General features: G+C 41.1%; 1 non-coding gene across 1 annotated transcript; it reads right to left on the reverse strand.

The window, feature by feature from the left end:
- Positions 1–16,825: 16,825 nt before the first annotated feature.
- LOC128776608 (small nucleolar RNA SNORA72) lies at positions 16,826–16,954 on the reverse strand. Its single transcript, XR_008421775.1, has one exon. It is a non-coding gene; the product is annotated as a small nucleolar RNA SNORA72 (small nucleolar RNA).
- Positions 16,955–19,957: the final 3,003 nt, after the last annotated feature.

Below are 19,957 nucleotides of genomic sequence, written 5' to 3' on the forward strand. Positions count from 1 at the left end.
CATAAGACACCTTCCCCTAGGAGATATGCTTAAACTAGAGAAATCAGCAGAGATTATCTGGGCAAAAAGTGCAGGGAAAAGTATTTCACACAGAGGAACGAACACATGCAAAACGTGGACAGCATGGCATATACAGTGAAACTAAGTAATTTCAGATGGGTGGAGGGTAGACCATGAGAGAGGGTAGAATCAAAAGATAAAACTGGAAACATACATTGAAGAGAGTCTACACCCTGCTAAGAAGAGACTGAATCAATAAGTCAAGAAATCCATAAATGTAGTGGGGTACTGCTGTTTAATTTTCTGAAAAAAATCATGTCTGAGTAAGGGATCTTATTTTAGTACCAAAACTAAGGCTGCCATATGTCCTGGGTTTTCCAGGACTCTACTGATTTAAAATATTTTGCCTTATCAGACCATGTGTCAGAACACAGCCCAATTTAGGGTTAGGAAAATTTTGTTACCAGAACTTCATTCCATCCCACTCACCATATTGTTTTTTCCAAATAAATGGTGACATTGTTTCTAGTTGGTATCCTATAAAAATAATTCTGATTTGAGTTTGCAATTTGTACTTATGAATATTCAAGTGCACAATTCTGGTTAAAGTCAGAGCTGAAAAGCTGTGCTGCAGGCAACAAAAATAATCTTCTCAAAGCTACATTTATTTTAAGTAAAAAGTTGTAGCCTGAAGGCCAAAGAAAAAAGAATTAATATTTTATTATTACCTTGTTGCTTTGCTTCTAATGGAGTGATATTTTTCCTTTTTTAAAAAAGTAATTTTTTTGAGTGTTTATTTATTTTTGAAGGAGAGAGAGACAGAGCGTGAGCAGGGGAGGAGCAGAGAGAAAGGGAGACACAGAATCTGAAGCAGGCTCCAGGCTCTGAGCTGTCAGCACAGAGCCCAACACAGGGCTCAAACTCACAAACGGTGAGATCATGACCTGAGCCAAAATGGACGCTTAACTGACTGAGCCACCCAGGTGCTCCTAGTGATTTTCTTTCTTTCTTTCTTTCTTTTTTTTTTTTTTCATTTACTAAGTATTAAAGATTTGGCTATTATAATAGCATAAAGTTTAGCCACTTTGGCCAATTCAGGTGTAAGTCTCATGTATCTATGGGCTTCATATGACTCATTCTCTGCAGAGAATCAAATGTCAGGAACCCAACTCAGCAGCCAAGAGAAAATTTGAGAGGGATTCCAAACTTTAGGTTTATCTAAGAACAATTAGTAGTTACAACTCACAACTCACAGCAGGAACACTTCTTAGAAGCTTCCTTCCTCCTTGTCTTCTGTCAATCGTGCAATTGTGCCAATGCCTCTTCCTTGCCAAGTTGCTGACATTCACCTCCTTTCTCCTACCCCAGCTTTCTTATTATGGTGATTATCTTAGTTCTTGGCTTTATTTCTACTTGTCTTGGCTCATTATCTGCATTCTCCACAACAAAAGGACATGGAGAGCTTCACCAGACATGAAGGGACCCTTTCCCCACCATTTAATTCTCTCAACCCATGATCCTACTTCTACTTCATAATCAGTCTGGGAATTGGGAAGGCAGAGCTCAAGCACTCTTTAGAGGTTGAGGAGGATGAAATTTTATTTAAAAGCTGGTGAGAGTATGGTAGTCCCTCAAAACAAAAACAAAAACAAAATTAAGCATAGAATTTCCACATGTTCCAGCAAATCTACTTCTCAGTATATACCCAAGAGCATTGAAAGCAGGGACAGATATTTATACACCCATGTTCATAGAAGCATTAATTGCAATAGCCAATAGCCAAGAGGTGGAAGTAACTCAAGTGTCCACCAACATATGAATGAATAAACAAGATTTGGTATATCCATACAATAAAATATTAGTCAGCCATTAAGAAGAATACAATTCTGATGCATGCTACCATATGGATGAATCTTAAAAATATTTAAACTACATAAAATAAGCCAGACAAAAGGACAAGTAGAGTACAATTCCACTTATGTGAGGTAGCTAGAATAGCCAAATGCATAGAGACAGAAAGTAGAATAACGGCTACCAAGGACTGGGGATAGAAGGAATAAGGAGCTGTTTCATGGGTACAGAGTTTCAGTTTTGGAGACAGATGGTGGTGATAACTGCACAACACTGTGAATATACTTTATGTCACTGAATTATACACTTAAAAATGGTTAAAATGGTAAATCTTCTGCTATGTACACAATAAAATAATTTTTTTAAAAACCTCATGGGTAGGAGAGAAGAAAGTTTAATACCAGTCTCATCACACAGAAAACATTTAAGTGGGAATGTACTGAGCTCTCTATTGATTAAGTTTCTCTATTTGAGAGAGAACACACATGCACATGAGCAGAAGAGGGACAGAGAGAGGGAGAGAGAGAATCCCAAGCAGACTCCACACTGTCAGCGCAGAGCCCAACGGGGGGCTCCCACAAACCGTAGGATTATGATCTGAGCCAAAATCAAGAGTTGGACACTTAACCGACTGAGCTAAGCCACCCAAACCCCCCCAACTTCCTATTTTTGATCAGAGTAAAAATAATACTTAGTTATTCTATAAACAGCTATACGGTAAGTTGTCATTCACCTATGAAATGATACGGTCTCCTTAGTCATAAAACACTTAATTGTTGACTATCTCCATGTTGGTGTCTTTTAATGCTGTTGTTTGTGTTATACTATGTGTTTCCCAAGTACAACGTTCTGAACGAAATTAGAGAGGCAATATGAACAAAATATTTTGCCTCCATCTCTACCAATAATTACAGAAATTCCAGCCACCCTACAACATATCCCTAAACAATTCTAGGAGTCCCCAAGATGAATGAGCAAAATCATCTCTCCTTTCTAGAAAACCCTTAGATTTATGGCTGAATCTCTACTACTTTTGTCAGTAAAAATTAAAAATTTTATTTTTAAGCTGCTAACAAATCTTAGGATGAATAAAGGCATGTAACACAATGCCCAAAGGTAGGAAACTCATTAAAAATGATCAAGAACTCTCTAAACCAAGATTCTTAAAATTCTAGGCACCAGTGAACCTGCTCTAATTACAAATCATCAGTTTCAGAAAATGACAAATGTTTCTGACACAAGTATGTTTAATAAAGAACTTACTTAAAATTAAAAAATTGTAAACCCCAGGTAACAGTATTTTTGAAATCCAGAGCACAATTATTCACACATGATTTGGTCACAAAGCACGTGATAACTTGGGATGTGACTTTCAAGATTGCAAGGATCAGTATGAACCATGTGGGCCAACAGCCAGGGCAGCTCTTGGGCTGGGCATAAGCCCATGTGCCATCCATAACCTCACCATGCCATCCATGACCTCAATGTGCCATCCATGACCTCTGCATCTTTAGCCACATCACAACTGCACAGTGATGACTGTATTTTTAAATGTTTTTGTGAAAATCTGAGCATCACCATGAAATCATGAAGTAGGAGTTGCATACCATAGTTTCTCCATAAGTGAAAAATCCAGATTTCAGGAGATTGAAGTATCTTGCCCAATGTCCCACAATATCAAATCCAGATATAAAACAAGACTTTCTAGCTTAATCATTCATTAAACTAATATGCAATGAGTACTTACTATTGTCAGACACTGTTCTACACTCCTAGGATACATCAATTTAAAAACAAAAGAAATGATGCCCACTTCCATGGAGTTTATATTCTGATAGAAAAATGTACTGGTTATAATTTTAAATAGAGTAGTCAAGATAGGCTTCCTTGAGAAGAAAACATTTGAGTAAATACTTGAAAGGAGGTGAGGGAATCAGCAGTATAAATATCTCTAGGACATGAGTCCAGTCAGAGAGAAAAGACAGAGCTGGAAAGCACTAGTCCAGAAATAAATAATACTGGTGGGGGGCTGAGGGTTGGTAGGCAGTGAAGATGATGAAAAAATAACCCATTAACACATATTTTGGAAGTAGAGTTGATTTATCTCACTGATAAATTGGATGGATGACTTACATTTTCTCCAGAAGGTGTTGAGATGATTTTTGGAACAGATTCAAAAGACACTAGTTGAGGACACTTGATGGAACATCAGCAATGAATCCAGACTCAGACCAACATTGGGTTTATGGCTGAGAGAAAGAGTAAGGAATCATCTTGGGCTGGAGCAGAGTGAGGTGGCAGTCACAGAGACCAGAGGGTAACAAAGGTGAGACTGTGGAGCCTTGTAGATCATGAGAAGCACTATGGCTTTTACTGTAAGGAAGATGAGGAGCCAGTAGAGAGCTTCAAAAGAGGAGGAGAATAATCTACTTTGGGTTTTAATAAAGCTGCTAGATTGATAATAACTTATCCAGGACAAGGATGGAATAGGAAAGCCAGCAGAAGGTTATTGTGGTAATCCAGGCTTCAGATGAGGATGGCCTGGATCAAGGTGTTGGCAGCAGAGATGGTGACAAGGACCAGAATCTGGATGTATTGTGGAGACAAAGCCAACAGAATATGCTGAGGGGTCAAATGTGTGGTATAAAAGAGGGGTTGTGTATGTGGTGTGAGAGAAAGAGAAAGAGAGGAATCAGGGGTAGCATTAAGTAACTGGAAGCATGGGATTGCCAAGCACTGAGGGAAATGATACTAAGGAGATGGGTCTGGGGAGGAGAGACAGGAGGTCAGTCTAGACAAGTTGAGTGAAAGATGTCCCCCAGGAGGAGATGTCGACAAGTCTGTAGGACTACAACTCTGGACTTCAGGAGACACTGTTTGGTTAGGACATGAACTCCGGGTGCTCATCCCAGCTTCATGTCCATCCCACTTCCACAGCTTGGACTTCTCCTGGATGAGAAACACAGTAGTCAGGTTAAATCTTCAGTACCTTCCTGTTGCCCTCAAAATCAGTACTTGCCTGGGGTGCCTGGGTGGCTGAGTCGGTTAAGTGTCTGACTCTCGATTTCCACTCAGGTGATGACCTCACAGTTCATGAGTTCAAGCTGTGAGTGCAGAGCCTGCTTGGGATACTTTCCCTCTATCTCTGCCCCTCCCCTGCCCATGCTCCCTCTTCTCTCTTTCTCTCTCTCTCTCAAAATAAATAAATTAATATTAAAAAAAGAATTACAAAAACAATTAAAAATCTGTACTGTCCTTATTTCCAAGAAGCATAACCAGTAATCCTGCATTTTACCTACAGGGATTCTTAATCAAGGGCCTCCTTGCCCGATGTCATATAGCAGAGACCCCATTACAGAACTTCAGGCAAAAGATGCAACTTTGTGTAAGATGAAACTTAAAAAACTGGCTTTGTGATTTCTTGAATATGGCATCATTTCTCTAATATCTGTAGTATATTTCATCATTTTTCCCTACTTTACCAGAAGGATGCATTTTTTAATATATTCTTGTAGGAGAATTTCTTTAAAGTCTGGGGAAAACCATAAGTAGCTGAGTGATCCAAAAAAGCCACACTCAATGCATCTAAATAACCTCGTCTTTGGTTAACAATGAATTGATGCCAGTGGAATGGTATTTAAAATTTTTTTCCTATAAATGTGACATATGCATCCCTGTGCATCAGCATACGCTCGGCTGAAAACATTTCAATGAATGACAAGTTGATTGGCCCCAATTTGAAAAGCATAGTGTATAGAAACATAATTTTGGGGGTGGCCAACATTATGACAGATACTATATTCTGCTCATACACAGAACTTGTTTGAACTGTTTGGGGAATTTTGATAGCCTGTGAATGCTTTCCACAAAGAAAATTGGCAAGATAGGAAAGGGAGGAAAAGAATGAAATGGAATTAACAACTGTTGGGCAACTACTATCAGCCAGACATTATTCAAGAGAAAATGGTGGGGCGAGAGATTGATTGATAATTATTGTTTTTACAACTGAAGACAACAGAATGATAGTGAATGGAGAGAGCAATGGCTTTGCAATGGAGAGCCCTAGCACAGATCCCAGCTTTGTCTCTTACTGTGAGACCTGTCACACTAACGATGTCACTTCTCTGACCTTCAATTTTTATATCTATAAAAGGAGGACAACAATAGATAGTTTCTAGGTAGTTGTGAGAACTGATTTTATTTGTATTCATACACACACACACACACACACACACACACACACACACACACAGCCCAGCTTAGCTCGAACTTTATTACAAATGGGGCATTAGGGGAGGATGTGATGTGAAAGGTACCTGAACTATTCATTAGGATACACAGATGCTTTAGATAATCAAAGAAAGAGCACTGGTCACTTCTGCTAAGATGCCATACAGGGTCTGATTGATTCACAGGCTCAGATACTCAAGGGCCACCTGGGTGGCTCAGTGCGTTAAGCCTCTGACTCTTGATTTCGACTCAGGTCATGATCTCATGGTTTGTGAGATCAAGCCCCATATCAGGCTCTGTACTGCTAGCATGGAGCCTGCTTGAGATTCTCTCTCTCTCCCTCTCTCTCTGCCCCTTCCCTGCTTGCATGCACCGTGCACTTTCTCTCTCTCAAAATAAATAAATACACTTAAAATAAAGAGCTCAGATACTTGAAAGGATAAACAGGATGCAGCAGAGATCCCCCCCTCTACAGTATACATCAGTATAATGTGGCTACAGTATAACATCAGCCACACCAAGACCCTCTTCTGTGGTCTTCTCATTCAGTTTACTGAGCTTATCTCAAAAGCTGTGGCCCTGTCACTTAAAAGCCACCAAAATAATTACGCTAGAAAGTAAGATATAGGAGTGAAAAACACATCTTGATTCTTACAAAGAACCTAGAAGATATTTTTTTCAACAATTTCCTATCAATATACATCTGGCCTCATATTAAAGAGAGCAAGAGGTCTGTTCAGCAAAACTGCTGACTCGTAGGGAATCGGAATCCCTTTATTATTTTCATTTTCTTCGACCTGCTGTGAATAACCATAAGGATGAGGGCCAGTTCCAAATCCTGATCCCAAATAAAAAGTTCAGGAGAATGGATGGCATATGGAGGCTGGGGATTAAGCAGGAAGGGGAGATGACCAGAACTAACCCCTGGAGACAGAAGGGAGGTAGGCTGAAAGGGAAGGAAGTTTGGCTTTCCAATATGATCTCACGGGGACCTTAACTTTCAAATGAGAACCGTGCCTCTCATTTGCTGTGTAAGCACATATCGATTGGGTTTTTCAGATTGGCTCTGTGAGAAATTCTATGGCACTTTTAGAAGTAAAAGTGGGTAGATCAGCTCCTTTTCAATTGAATTTGCCATCAGAGCCAGAAGAAGATATAAGAAATAATAAGTAAGGGGGTGGGGAGGACTTTTCTTCAAATGTGTTATACTGGTCTTTACTTGCATAACAAAATCATCTCAAAAAATAGGTTTATATTAGCATCTGTATAAGGAGAGCTAAAGAAAGACAAGAGAAGTACAAAATTGCAGTGTACTTGTTGAATGTGAAGTGCTTTTGTTTTCTTAAATCTGAGCTACACCAGGCAAACCTCACTGGGGAATATGGGGCCAATGCTGTAGGCTTAGGAGGACATTCACGTGACCCATGCAATGGCACAGGCTGAGAGTAGATAAAAGCCCAAGGCCATGCACCTGCAGGCACACCTGGGGAGTAGTGTCATGCAATAGAGTCAAGGTCAAGGACAAAGAGCTATGGTGCAAGTGTTGAAGCTTAACAGCAACCAGAGGAGATGCTGGAAACTTGGTCTCTACATGGAAAGGCCTCTGCCTCTGACGCATGGCCTCAAGTGGCCTCCTGCCTGGAAGAGAGAAAGGGCACATCGGCCAGCCCTGCCAGGGGTCTTAGAGAAGAATCTTTGCCCTTGGTTCAGTTTTCCTTGGAGTCCTCTTTCCAGTCTCTTTTTGTCCTCAGAGGACTAACAGTCAGAGGTAAAATCTGGTGTAAACAGAGAGGACAGGAGCCACATTAGCAGAGATCCTCTAAGTATTCCATGTAACTCACAGTACTCCAGCCCTGCTCCCCAGGGATTTCCCTATACCTGGAGCAACCCCTGAGGGGCAGGAGAGGCAGTCACACCTCTTCTGGGCTGGGGGAGGGGGTTGTCTTGGCGAGGAGAGCAATGTGTACTTTTCACCTAGCAAACTGGCTATACACACAGATTTCTATGCTTTCCCAATTTTTTACCACACACATATTATTTTGACATCACCAAACTACAATAAGTGACATAAAAATAAAGACTAAGAGCTAAAATACTTAAAGCCTAAAGTATAGTTACTTTACGTCACTTATGTGGTTTACTACACTCCACAGGTTTTCAGATTAGCATCCCTCCCACTGCTTCTAAAAGTGCCACTCATAGTTCATTATAAAATATTCATTTACTCCCCTTGGGCTCTGGAGCAGAGACATCTGTCTTAATATTAGCAAATCCCTTCAGTTAAAAGTAGTTGCTTTTGTCTTGTTCTACTTAAACCCACTTTAAGCAAATATCGAAAACTATTTTTTAAGTTTAAAGATGTACAGGTGGGTATATACCCAACAGAGTTGCAAGCAGGTTCTCAAAGAAACATTTGTCCACCCGTGTTCACAGCAGCCCTATTCACAATAGCCAAGAGATGGAAGCAACCCAAATACCCACTGGCAGATGGATGAATAAACAAGATGTGGTCTAGCCATATACCTCTAGGCTATTATCCAGCCTTAAAAAGGGAGGAAATTCTGACACATTCTACACCATGGATGAAACTTGAGGACATTATGCTCAGTAAAATAAGCCAGGCACAAAAGGAAAAATACTTTATGATTCTACTTCCATGAACTATCTTCAATTGTCAAAATCATAGAGACAGAAAGTTGAACAGAGGTTGCTGGAGGTTGAGGGTAGAGAAAGAATGGGGAATTGTCATATAATGGGCACAGAGTTTCAGTTTTGCAAGATGAAGAGTTCTGGAGATTCAACTCATGACAATACGAACCTACTTGACACTAGTGAACTGTACGCTTAAAACTGGTCAAAGATGGTGATTTTGTATGTATTTTACCACGATTAAAACAATGAAATACGCAGAGCACAATATATTTATTAGATGAAAAAGGCCTTGAGAAGGAAGTGAAATTTCAGGAGATAATCCTTGACAAAGAGTGGGGTTGGGGGCTGGGAGTCTTTGGAAGGGATTTCAAAGCAAAGGCAGCAGCATTCAGAAATCCATTCAGAGTTCATTGGCATGCCCCCAGTGGCTTAGGGACACATGGAGGGCTGGCACTAGGACTAATGTGAATGCATGCACAGCAGAACACTGGGTAGGTCTAGAATATGGGAGACCTGAGAGAGTTAGGGTCTTGATGCTAAGGGCACAGTTTTGGGTATGGATGGACACAAAGGGTAATAGTGAGCCACCATGGGGATTTGACAAGAGAGGTGGAACTGTCGGAGCAGCAGGTCAGAAAAATGAATTTGGCAGCTACACAAAGGGTTGACTGCAGGGGAGCCATGCTAGAAGCAGGGAAGCCAGTGAGGAATGGGTTGTAATTATTGGTCTTGGAACATAAGCATTTCCTTGCCATTAAATTGGTCTTACCACAATAAGTCACAGTATTTACCCAGTCCTGTGATAAAATGGCTCAGTATTTTACAGTAAGAAGTCTCCAAGGAGACTTCAGTATTCACATCCCAACAGATGCAAAAGGAAAATATTGAGGAAAGGGAGCCTTAAAGAGAAAAAAAAAATGAAGGAGAAATATAAAGACTAACATATCAGGGAAAGAAATTGCAAACCCAACTGATTTGTATCAGAGAACAATCAACATTCTTTTCTTCAAAAAATAGTTGGACTAAGGGCACCTGGGTGGCTCAGTCGGTTAAGCGTCCGACTTCAGCTTGGGTCATGAACTCGTGGTCTATGAGTTCAAGCCCCAGATCAGGCTCTGTGCTGACAGCTCAGAGCCTGGAGCCTGCTTCCAATTCAGTGTCTCCCTCTTTCTCTGTCCTTCCCCTGCTCTCACTTTGTCTCTCCCTCTCAAAAATAAATATTTAAAAGAATAGCTGGAATATTTAACTCTAGCAAAAAGCAATTTATTAACATTTCACACGTTAATGAGCATTTCTTCTGAAGACTGTTGACTAACCAAGAACCCTAATGAGAGAGAAGAGCGTGCACAAGTGAAAAAGCACAGAGGAAAGAAAGCACTGAACATCTCATGGATGAGTGAAGATCCCATCCCCAGTGGAATGTAGAGTATGAGTGAGTGAGAGGCAGAGGGAAGTATGTGTGTGTGTGTGTGTGTGTGCGCGCGCACAGCGTGCCCACGTACATGCGTAATGCACATACACACGTGCGGGTGCTCAGAGCTGGTGGGTGCATATGGTGGGAAACATAGATAAAGCCAAACAGAGAATGTAATGGCGCTGAGTTACATACAGACTTTATTGTCAAAGCTATTTGCTGGCAAGAATGAGCTCATGAAAGATCATGAACGAGGCTAAAAATGAACTTATATTTAAACCTCATGTCAGGAAACTTTGTTTGACTCTGGGACAGATAACTTAACCTCATGGAGTCTCAATAAATACACGTCTAAAACAGTATGAACATACTTAATGAAAGTGTTCTGAGGATTAGAAATAATGCAGAGAAAGTGCCTGGAATAATGCCTGACACACAATAAGTACTTAAAAAAAAACAATAAAATGAAAATAGGATTGTATTATTTATATGTGTCTATACAAAATATTCTTATTAGTGATTGTTTCAAGGAAGCCTACTTAGGCACATACCCTTACAACAGCATACATTTATTGAGCATCTATTATATGCCAAATGCTAGGTACTAAAAGGATAAGGCAAGATCTCTACCCTACAATTAGATGTAACCTGACATATTTGTATATTAACTCTCCAAAGCCTCATATATTGTTAACAAGGTCAAGTGCACAAGTGAAAATCCCAGTTGATGGAGGATGGGAGAACCCTGAAAGCAGGCCAGAGCACCCAGGCCAAGGTGTGAGTCAGACTGTGGAAGTGCAGAGCTGCCCCCTACTGGAAGGAGGACTTGATGACCAAGAGGTCTTAATTTTCCAAGGCCAAGATAGGCTTCCCAGATTGCTCAGCCTTACTACTTACTACAGAGGGAAAGCAAAGGAAAAGCAAGGTGAAGAAGTATGTTCTTGGATGAGGTCATGGGCAGCCAGCTGGAAGGAAGGGGAGGAAGGACAGCTGCTGGTCTTCCCTTTGCAGGCATAAGCCATATTATACCAAACCAAAAGCAAAGATCCAGACTCCTTATAAAAGCAAAGATCCAAAGCACTGAGAGTGCCTTTGCCAGAACAAGAGGATAAGTGTGAAAAGAGTGAGTCTCCCCACCTGCACAGGCCAGCCCACATCACTACTTTGATCTCATGTTGCAAACAGATATTCAGCAACCTCCGACGTCCTCTGACATGAACCATTTTCCATTCAGCCAGCCATGTTTACCCCAGCTACACACGGCCACCTCTCATGTCAGATACCCCCACCTCCATCAGAGAAGGTAGGACGTAGACATAGAATAACATGTAATTTCACATGGAGCTGCTCAGGGGATATTAACCTTAGGTTGGTTATCAAGGGAAGTCATAGAGATGAGGCCTTCAAATAGGCCTCAAAAGTACTCACAGACAAGGTGGAAGAATGAGGATCGCCCTAGGAGATTAGTGGGTTCGTGTGGAGGAGCAGGGGGACAGAGAACAGAAGAGCAGGTCAGGAGTCAGTTCCCAAAGATGCAAAATGCCAGGCCCACTCTGTGAACAGTGGGGTTCTTCATGCAGAAAGTAGAATTGAAGAAATATTCATTGGGCAATTTCAATCCAAGTTGCCCCATTGGAATTCTCTTCTCCCTCCCCATTCCATATCCTCTTCCATTGATTCATATCGCCCTTAATAACACCACCCACCAGTTTCCCTACATAGAAACTTGGAGTCATCTTAACATATCCTTGTCCCTCATCTAAGCAGACATTATCTCCTATCTATACTGCCTTCTGTAAATATTTCTCAAAATCCTCTCCTCTCCATCCCTGCTACCACCTTCCTAATTCAGGCCCTCATTATCTCTTGGTCATCTTGCCTCAAATCATAACCATGATACTATATACTCACACTATTTTCCAGCTCCTCATTGTTTTCATGAAAAAGTCCTTGGTTTGTTACATGAGACCCTTGGTGGTCTAGTACTTACCTACACCCCCTGGCTCACTTGTCATTCCTCCTTCTACATCACTTATTCTCTAGCCATATCAAACTGCCTATTTGGGCCAGACTATTTCATATCTCAGGACCTTTGCATGTGCTATTCCATCTGCTTTGACCTCAATTCTATTCTCTACATGTCCTTCAGCCACCTAATATTTACTTACTCCTTCCTGGAGACAGCAGTTCAGGCACAAGCACGACCTCTTACATGAAGCTCCTCTGACAGCTCAGGCTGATTTCATAACCACCTTTTCTCTTTCCTTGGTACTCCACTGCCTTTATTATAGTACACATCATACTGGATGGATTGGCCTTAGGTGTCTGTTTCCCCCATTCAGCCATTTTATCCAGCCCTATGTCCCCAACACCTACCAGAATGCTAGGTTCAAAGTAGATGTTTAATAATTGTGTTGCATTTAATACAAGAAGAACATAAACAAATGCTAAAAATCTGTGCCAGACACAGAGAAACTTGGGACTCTTGAGATTTTATAACCTGAGCATTCCTCTGAATGGAAACTTCCAAAAGCAAAATGAAGCCATAACTGGGTAACTGGGAAAGAAGTTTTGTTGAGGTCCAGGTGAGTTGGCCCATTATGTATAATGACTTGTAGGGTCAGATTATAAAGGTAGAGACATTTACGTGCCTGTGTATATGTGAGTTCATTTTATTCTTAAGGTACTCTGCCTTGCTGGACTTAGCATGGTCCTCAAGCATTTAATTCTGGCATATATAAGGGAGTTGAAATTATCTTGCAGAAAACCCAAGATGTCTTCTCAGTATCTTTCATCTGACCAAACTGGTGCCCCCATTGAGCCTTTGCTCCCACCTCTGCCACCAAATGCCCTTCTCATCCTTGGATGTGGAAGTACACCAGAATGTTAGGACAGATCTTCCCCTACCAGGCAGGGCTCTGAGCCATCCTGCTGCTTGCACCCTGCATTGCCTCAAGTGCTTGAAAATGAACCCAGAAAGACAAGCAGAGGGCAAACAGAACACAAATATGCACCTATAAAAATAGCCCTGTAATAACAGCCGCCCATGCACTAGATGGGAGCATGAACAGATGGCGATGTCTGTCTAATTTTCCAATCCCTGAGGTTGTACCTCTTTGCTTCCCTTCCATCTCTTTTCCTGGAACATGGTTTTGGCAGGCAGTGGGTCCCTTGGAATCAACAGAATCCTTCAAAGTCATTCCAGAATGCTACAGTAATCGAGGCCAACCTACACGCTACCCAGAATCAGAAACCCAGAGTTACAGACATGAGCCATGCCCAAAAACACATCAGTGACCTTGACAGGTTATCCCTTCATTTTAACAAAGTATATTAGTTGATCAAATGTTCCTTTTTAGAGTAAAGCAGAGGAACTTGGGCTCAGATGAAAGTCAAAATGGGCAATGTTGTTTGTTGATTGTCCGCTGAGTGCCCGGGCACAGACAGGTCATGCCGTCTCACTCCTGCCCCTGCACTGGCTCCTGGAGGCCTTCTACCAGGGCACCACTTGTGGCTACTTTCCTTACTTACTAAAGAGTCTGGAACTTTGGGAAAACATTGTCTAAAGCTGATCTTCTGTTTGGGGGATCCCCAGAACAGACTACCAGTGTCTTGGCAGTTATTAATGTGTATAAATATTTTACAATTGCTGACAATATTTTCAAATCACTCAGACTTCTTTTTTAATTCTATTTTGATAGCATCCTCTATAAATCCCCCAAGTCCAGTAACTTAAAGAGATAGAATTTTAAAGTTTTGCAAACAAAATATTTCATATATTTCTAAATGTTTACTTTTCCTTATCATAGTTATGTAAGATAAAGGAAGTGTATGTAATATTTGCACCAAGCCCATATTGATGCCTCCAAAGGCACTTCAGGTGACCCCAGTGTTCCATACCAATATCGCTTTCTACAAATACCATGAGGTGAATAAATATGGTAGGTAACATGGAAAATCAGGCTTAATATGTTAAACATTTATTAAGCGCTTACTAAACGTTGTACTAGGCCCTCCAGGGGGATGACACTGATAGGACATCATCCTACCCCTGTCCACACAAAGCTTTCCATCTAATGAGAGATAAACAGCTAACTCTAGGGCCTAACAGGTAGGGGTACACTTACAGAGCATATGCAAAGAGCTTAATGTTCTTCATTTCACTTAATCCTCAACACAGCCCCTCTAGTTTGGATATCATCACCTTTCCAGAGGTGGGAATATTGAGGCGCTAGGAGATTCAGTGACTTGCCCAAGTCTCCACAGAGTAAAGTACCAATTTTGCATGACTATGGAGGCAAGAGGAGAAACGAAAAGCTGATTTATGAGGCTGTAGCAGCCCAGGTAAAAGACCGTGCTGGCCTGGACTAGGTGGAAGCAGTCAAGGCAGAAGAAGGAGCGGTCAGCTTCGGGATATATTCAGATGGTAGGTTCTACCAACTTCCTGGTCTGCTGAGGAAGAAAAGGAGCTAAGAGCCTAGGATGAAGGGTGGATTCTACACACCTAAGATGAAAAGATTGACAGTGAGACCAGACGTTCTCCAAAAGAGGGCAGTGACCAGCAAGCACTGTGGAGGAGTAAAAATCTGCAAGTTACTCAGGAAGCAAGGAAAACTTCAACCCAAATGAGAGTGTCACTTGAGAGGAAAGTTTTCACTGAGAGCCAGGAGGAAATGGATGAAGCATCTGTGACTAGATTAAGAGTGAATGTGAAGTTATTTGCAATTAAGTAAAGGTTACGAAGAGTATAGTGGGAAAGGTTAGGAGGGAAACAATCACATCTGGTTCAGGGAGAAGGGAACAGAGCCACAGGGACTGGGACTTTGGAGAGGATGATGAATGGAGGAGCATTTTTCAGTTTGGGTGAAAAACACGGATGAGTCATGGGGAAAATAACTGGCCTAGAAATTTCCACAGAACTGAGCCTGGAAGTAAGTCTCTGATGGATTGAGGTCTCTGATGGGTTGAAGGACTTGGACCTCTCTGGAACAAGCCAGCTGCTCCTGGAAATCCTAGACCAGGTGGGCTGGCAACAAGACTGTTTGGTTCCCAGGAGCCTCACTGAGTGCTGGAAATAGCATTAGCTCCAGATTGATGGGAGGCCTTTCTGGATGGAATCCTTTACGGCTTGTCTTAACTGTGACTCCGAGGGAATAAATGGAAAATGGCATCATTGATTTTAAAATAACTCTAGGTGAGATAGTTGCCTGTACTTTGTTTCCCTTTATTCAACTCCCACTCCTCAACTAATAACCACCCACTGCACTTCACTCAAATAGGTCTGGCCCAGTCCACTAGTGATTTCCATGTTGCTGGATCCTATTGGCATTTTCAGCCTTTATATTATTTGACATTTCAGTCCTACTGACCAACCTTTGTCGTGAAACACTTTCTTCCTTTGGATTTCCACAGTCACACCACCCTCTCCTGTTTGTGTTCCTACACTCCTCTGGCCACCCATTTGTTCTGTCTCTAAAATCCTCATTTACTTAGCCTTTAAAATGTTGGGCTTCCTTAATCCTTGATTGTAGGCCTTCTACCCTTCTTACTTTATCTTGTGTCTATAGGCCATTTTATTCAGATCCATGGTTGCAATTGCCTGATATAGAAGACATGTGAAAAATGCTACCAGAGTGTTCAGAGGTGTGCATGCCTGAGGCACATGGGAGGTTGCTTGCCTTGAGTCATTGCTACCCAGATGGTAAATTCAGCCTTAGTGCAGATAATGAAGCCCAAGGAGAGTATTTATATAGAGAGAAAAGAGAATCTAAACTAGAACTCTGGGAAAAAATATTCACAGGATTGGAAGATGAATAAGCACCAAGTAAAAGTAATTGCTATTATCATTCATCACCATTACTATTATTCTACAAGTAAGTGCTTGTTTGTATATTTCAAGATCTGTGTTTACTACCTACACATTAACTTTTTAATAGCACTTCTTACATTCCACCCAGAATATTCATGCCTACTTTTCACTCAGTAGACCACCAGGCTTTGTTTGGTTCATCAATTCAATCCAGCATCAGTAATTTTTACTGATTGCCTTTAAGATGCATGGTAATGTTTAAAGCACTATAATCCATCTCTATAATGGAGTACTGCAATATTCCTACTACTTACTATTGTCAACTTTTCCATCAGCATCAATTAGAAAAGACACAAAGGGGGTGTTTGGGTGGCTCAGCCAGTTGAGTGTCTGAGTCTTGATTTCAGCTCAGGTCATGATCTCAGGGTTGTGGAATCCAGCCCTGCATCAGGCTCTGTGCTGAGAGTGGACCCTGCTTAAGATTCTCAATCTCTCTCTCTCTCTCTCCCTCCGCCCCTCTTGCTCTCTCTCTCTTTCAAAAGAAATTTTTTTTTAAAAAAAAGAAAAGACACAAATGAACCATAGCTTTATCAATTATTTTATCAAGGGAACAAGTATAGAAGCATCACTTGCAACTGTTCAACAATCATTATTTCATGCACTAAAAGGAGTACGTTCTACTTTTCTTTTTTCAAAAAATAAAATACAATAGTTTTACAATTCATTTAATAGTAACTGGTAATCATCAAATTAGCAATGTTTATCTTCAAAAGTTATTTCACCAGCTGTGCTGTCATTTCCCAAGGACGATCATATAGAGGGAGTCACAGACATTTCCCACATAAGATGCATCATATAAATCAGACTTGGTTTATCATGAGCATTGATAAAACCAGACCTAGGGAAAGAACTAGATCTCGGGACACATGCATGGTCTTAATACAGGGAATGTTTAGCCTCCCCTGATTATTACAAAATCAGAACAAGAATATTCGTGGAGTACGTTCTACTTTTTAAAAAATCCTCCATACAGCCAGCTGTCATGCATACACAAGGCAGTTATCCTCAGTGTGCTTCTGACAAGCTTGCTGCTAAGCTTATTGACCTTCTCTAATGAATTACTGTTTTGTTGTTCTCTGCACTCTTCAATTCCAAAGTCAAACACACATTTCCTCTATAGTCCACCTCTCCATTTCCATTTATCTGCAGGCTGTCTGCAGAGACAATCCACCAGAAAGAGGACAACACTCACCTTGGAACCAGAAGGCATGGGTCCAGGTTTTAACTTATAATTTAATCAATTGTGCACAAAATCTGATTTTCCTCATCTTTGTGTCTGTGTGAATGATCTTACACTCCTTCCAAACTCCCTCCAACAACAGGTGGTAAAAGTATTACCATTAGGAAAAGCTTTGGAAACCCAAGCACAGCCATTGTCCTTTCTCAGTGGAAAGTTTAGGAGACAGTCATCTGTTCTCAGTAGCTTTATGGTGTGGACTGTGGAGACCTGCCTCACAGAAGCCACTATTAATTGATTACAAGTGCATCTGAAGAATATTAGAAACACTCAGCTTCAGGTCTAAACCTAAAGACACGTTCCATCCAATTGGATACTCAATATTGCCCCAGAATATAAGGAGGGAAGGGGTCATTCTTTCCAATTTGCAGATGAGGAAAGAGAGGCTCAAGGCTTAGCAAACACACTGAGATCACTCAGCTAGGAAATGGCCAAACTAGGACCTTTCAACTTTTCTAATTCCTGGTTGTTCCCCTTGTGACACCTTTAACAAGAAGGAACAAAGCAGTGCACATATCCCTTCTCAGTTCAAGGAATGACAGCTTAATGACCCAAGAGAGTTAATGTACCTCCCAAAAGATTCATTTCTCCCTGACTTACATTGAAAGAGGTTCATTCTACATTCTCATAAATTGATTTAAAACAATCAGGAGAAGGCTCCTTAAAATTCACTACACAATAAAAATAAAATACTTAGTGGTCATATGTAACCACACATTTTGTAGATATTGACAATGAGCCATCAAGAATTTATTTCATAGATGGCTATTATAATTATTTCACAACATAGAACACCTAGACTAGACAGGCTCCTTTTTTGTTGGAAAGAGAGGTTTTAAAGATCAATTTAACAATACTACTTTCAGTGTGAGAGTTCCGAGCCTCAGTCCAGTGGGACGCATTCTTGAAGTCTTGCACATTTAATTTACAATGAGCTTCAACAAATTGTACTCTTTAGCTGTCTCATGTGATAGAGGTCACACACACCTGCTGAAGCTTAGTTGCAGACAGACACTATCCACCACATTCTAGTCATTTCTAGTATGAGACACAGACGACTCCAAATTTACAGTAATTAGATGTTGACAATCTCTTTGACTCAGTGAAATGAAACACTATTGAACCAAGTTTAAGTTCTTCTCAAGTCTTCAGGGAGATCGAGTGATTCCAAAGCAGCTACTGCAGGTATATGTCTGCATGAACGAGACACTAGATAGCCTGATGGCAACTGGGATGCCTACAAGGTGAAGGATGGATTTGAGACAAGAGGATTTTGTACGCTGCAAAGTGATATATGGACCAAGGGGGCCACACATGCAAGAGCTTTGCACGTGTCTCGCCAGATCATGGCTTGGCTACATGAGCTGCTTTTTATGAGTGTTCAGTTCATCATCAAATTGAATAGAAGATCCAAGACCACCTTTTTAATTACAAAATGCTTCTCCCTCCCCCACAATCGGATGTCTGCTCGTTTCAGCTCTGCAAAAGAATGTCATCATCATAATTCCTAGTAGCTTGCTTCTGTTTCCGCTTCAATAGATACCCTGTAGATGGGAAGTCACATAACAGCTTTGCTCCCCATCAAGTTGCCTGCACCCGAAAACAGCTGCAATGCTTATCTAATTAAACCCCAGCACCAAACTGTGAGCTTGTGCATCAATCATTAATATTGTATTTTGGATCACTTTAAATTCTGACTGAGGGTACATGGCTCCCCACACACTGGTCTCTGAAGGAGATTTTTCAAATAATCTTTAAGTGGCATTGAAAAAATAAAACAAGCTGCCTGCTGTTTGACGAGAGCTCTACTATCCTGCTGCACCCTGATTAGCTGTTAATACTAATTGAGAGATGAATATTGCTTATTCCGAAATGCTCAAGATTTTTTTTATGACTACAAAAAGGAAAATGCAGTTTTCCTTCCCTCAGAAATGTGGCTCCTTGCCCAAATTTTAAAACAGCGCCAAAAGAACGGTGGTTTCTGGGTCTCTCATCTACAGCGTGAAGAGTCATTATACTGAATCACTTCTTTACTCTGCAGGGCCATCCACAAGTTAGTGAACTGTGATCTCCACGTGGGATTTGAACATTCATACCCTACATCTGGAACGTGGAAATGGTCCTCACAGAGATCTGATAGCCCAGAAATATTTATGTAAATCTCTGTCCTGCTAAGGCACATGTTGATGCACTTGGGTTCAAGCTCATAAACCAAGAGGAATGGTTTCCTACATCGCTATTCTAATAGACTAAAGCCAACAGGCTAAGCCAAATGGGACAATTTAGACAAAGAGAGACTGGCAAAACCAAATGAATGTCTGCTTCCTTCTAGCATTCTAGGAAAAATACCAAGCAGCTGTGCCAAAGCATACTGCTCTTCTTTGTTAGGAAAAACACTCTGACCCACTCGCAATCAGGGCATGCAGTCGGCAGCAGGTTCAGTAAATCTGTATGGAAGACAGGCTTCCTAACAAGGCACACTTGACTGCAGAAACACAATGCACACCTAGCTCAGCATAAACACAGCTTCAAAATCATAAGGAAATAGAACAAAGCATGGGAACCATGAGGTTCTCATTCCTATAAGCCGAGACTCACTGGGGCTTTGCCAGGGTACTACCTGGCACACAGCCACATCATCTACGGAGTGATGGGGAGTCTCGGAGAATACAAATAAGAGAAAGAGGATGATTCAAGAGTGGCA

The sequence above is a fragment of the Panthera pardus genome, unplaced genomic scaffold, assembly GCF_024362965.1.
Source record: "Panthera pardus isolate Hobbes unplaced genomic scaffold, ASM2436296v1 HiC_scaffold_1, whole genome shotgun sequence".
NCBI classification, from domain to species: Eukaryota; Metazoa; Chordata; class Mammalia; order Carnivora; family Felidae; genus Panthera; species Panthera pardus.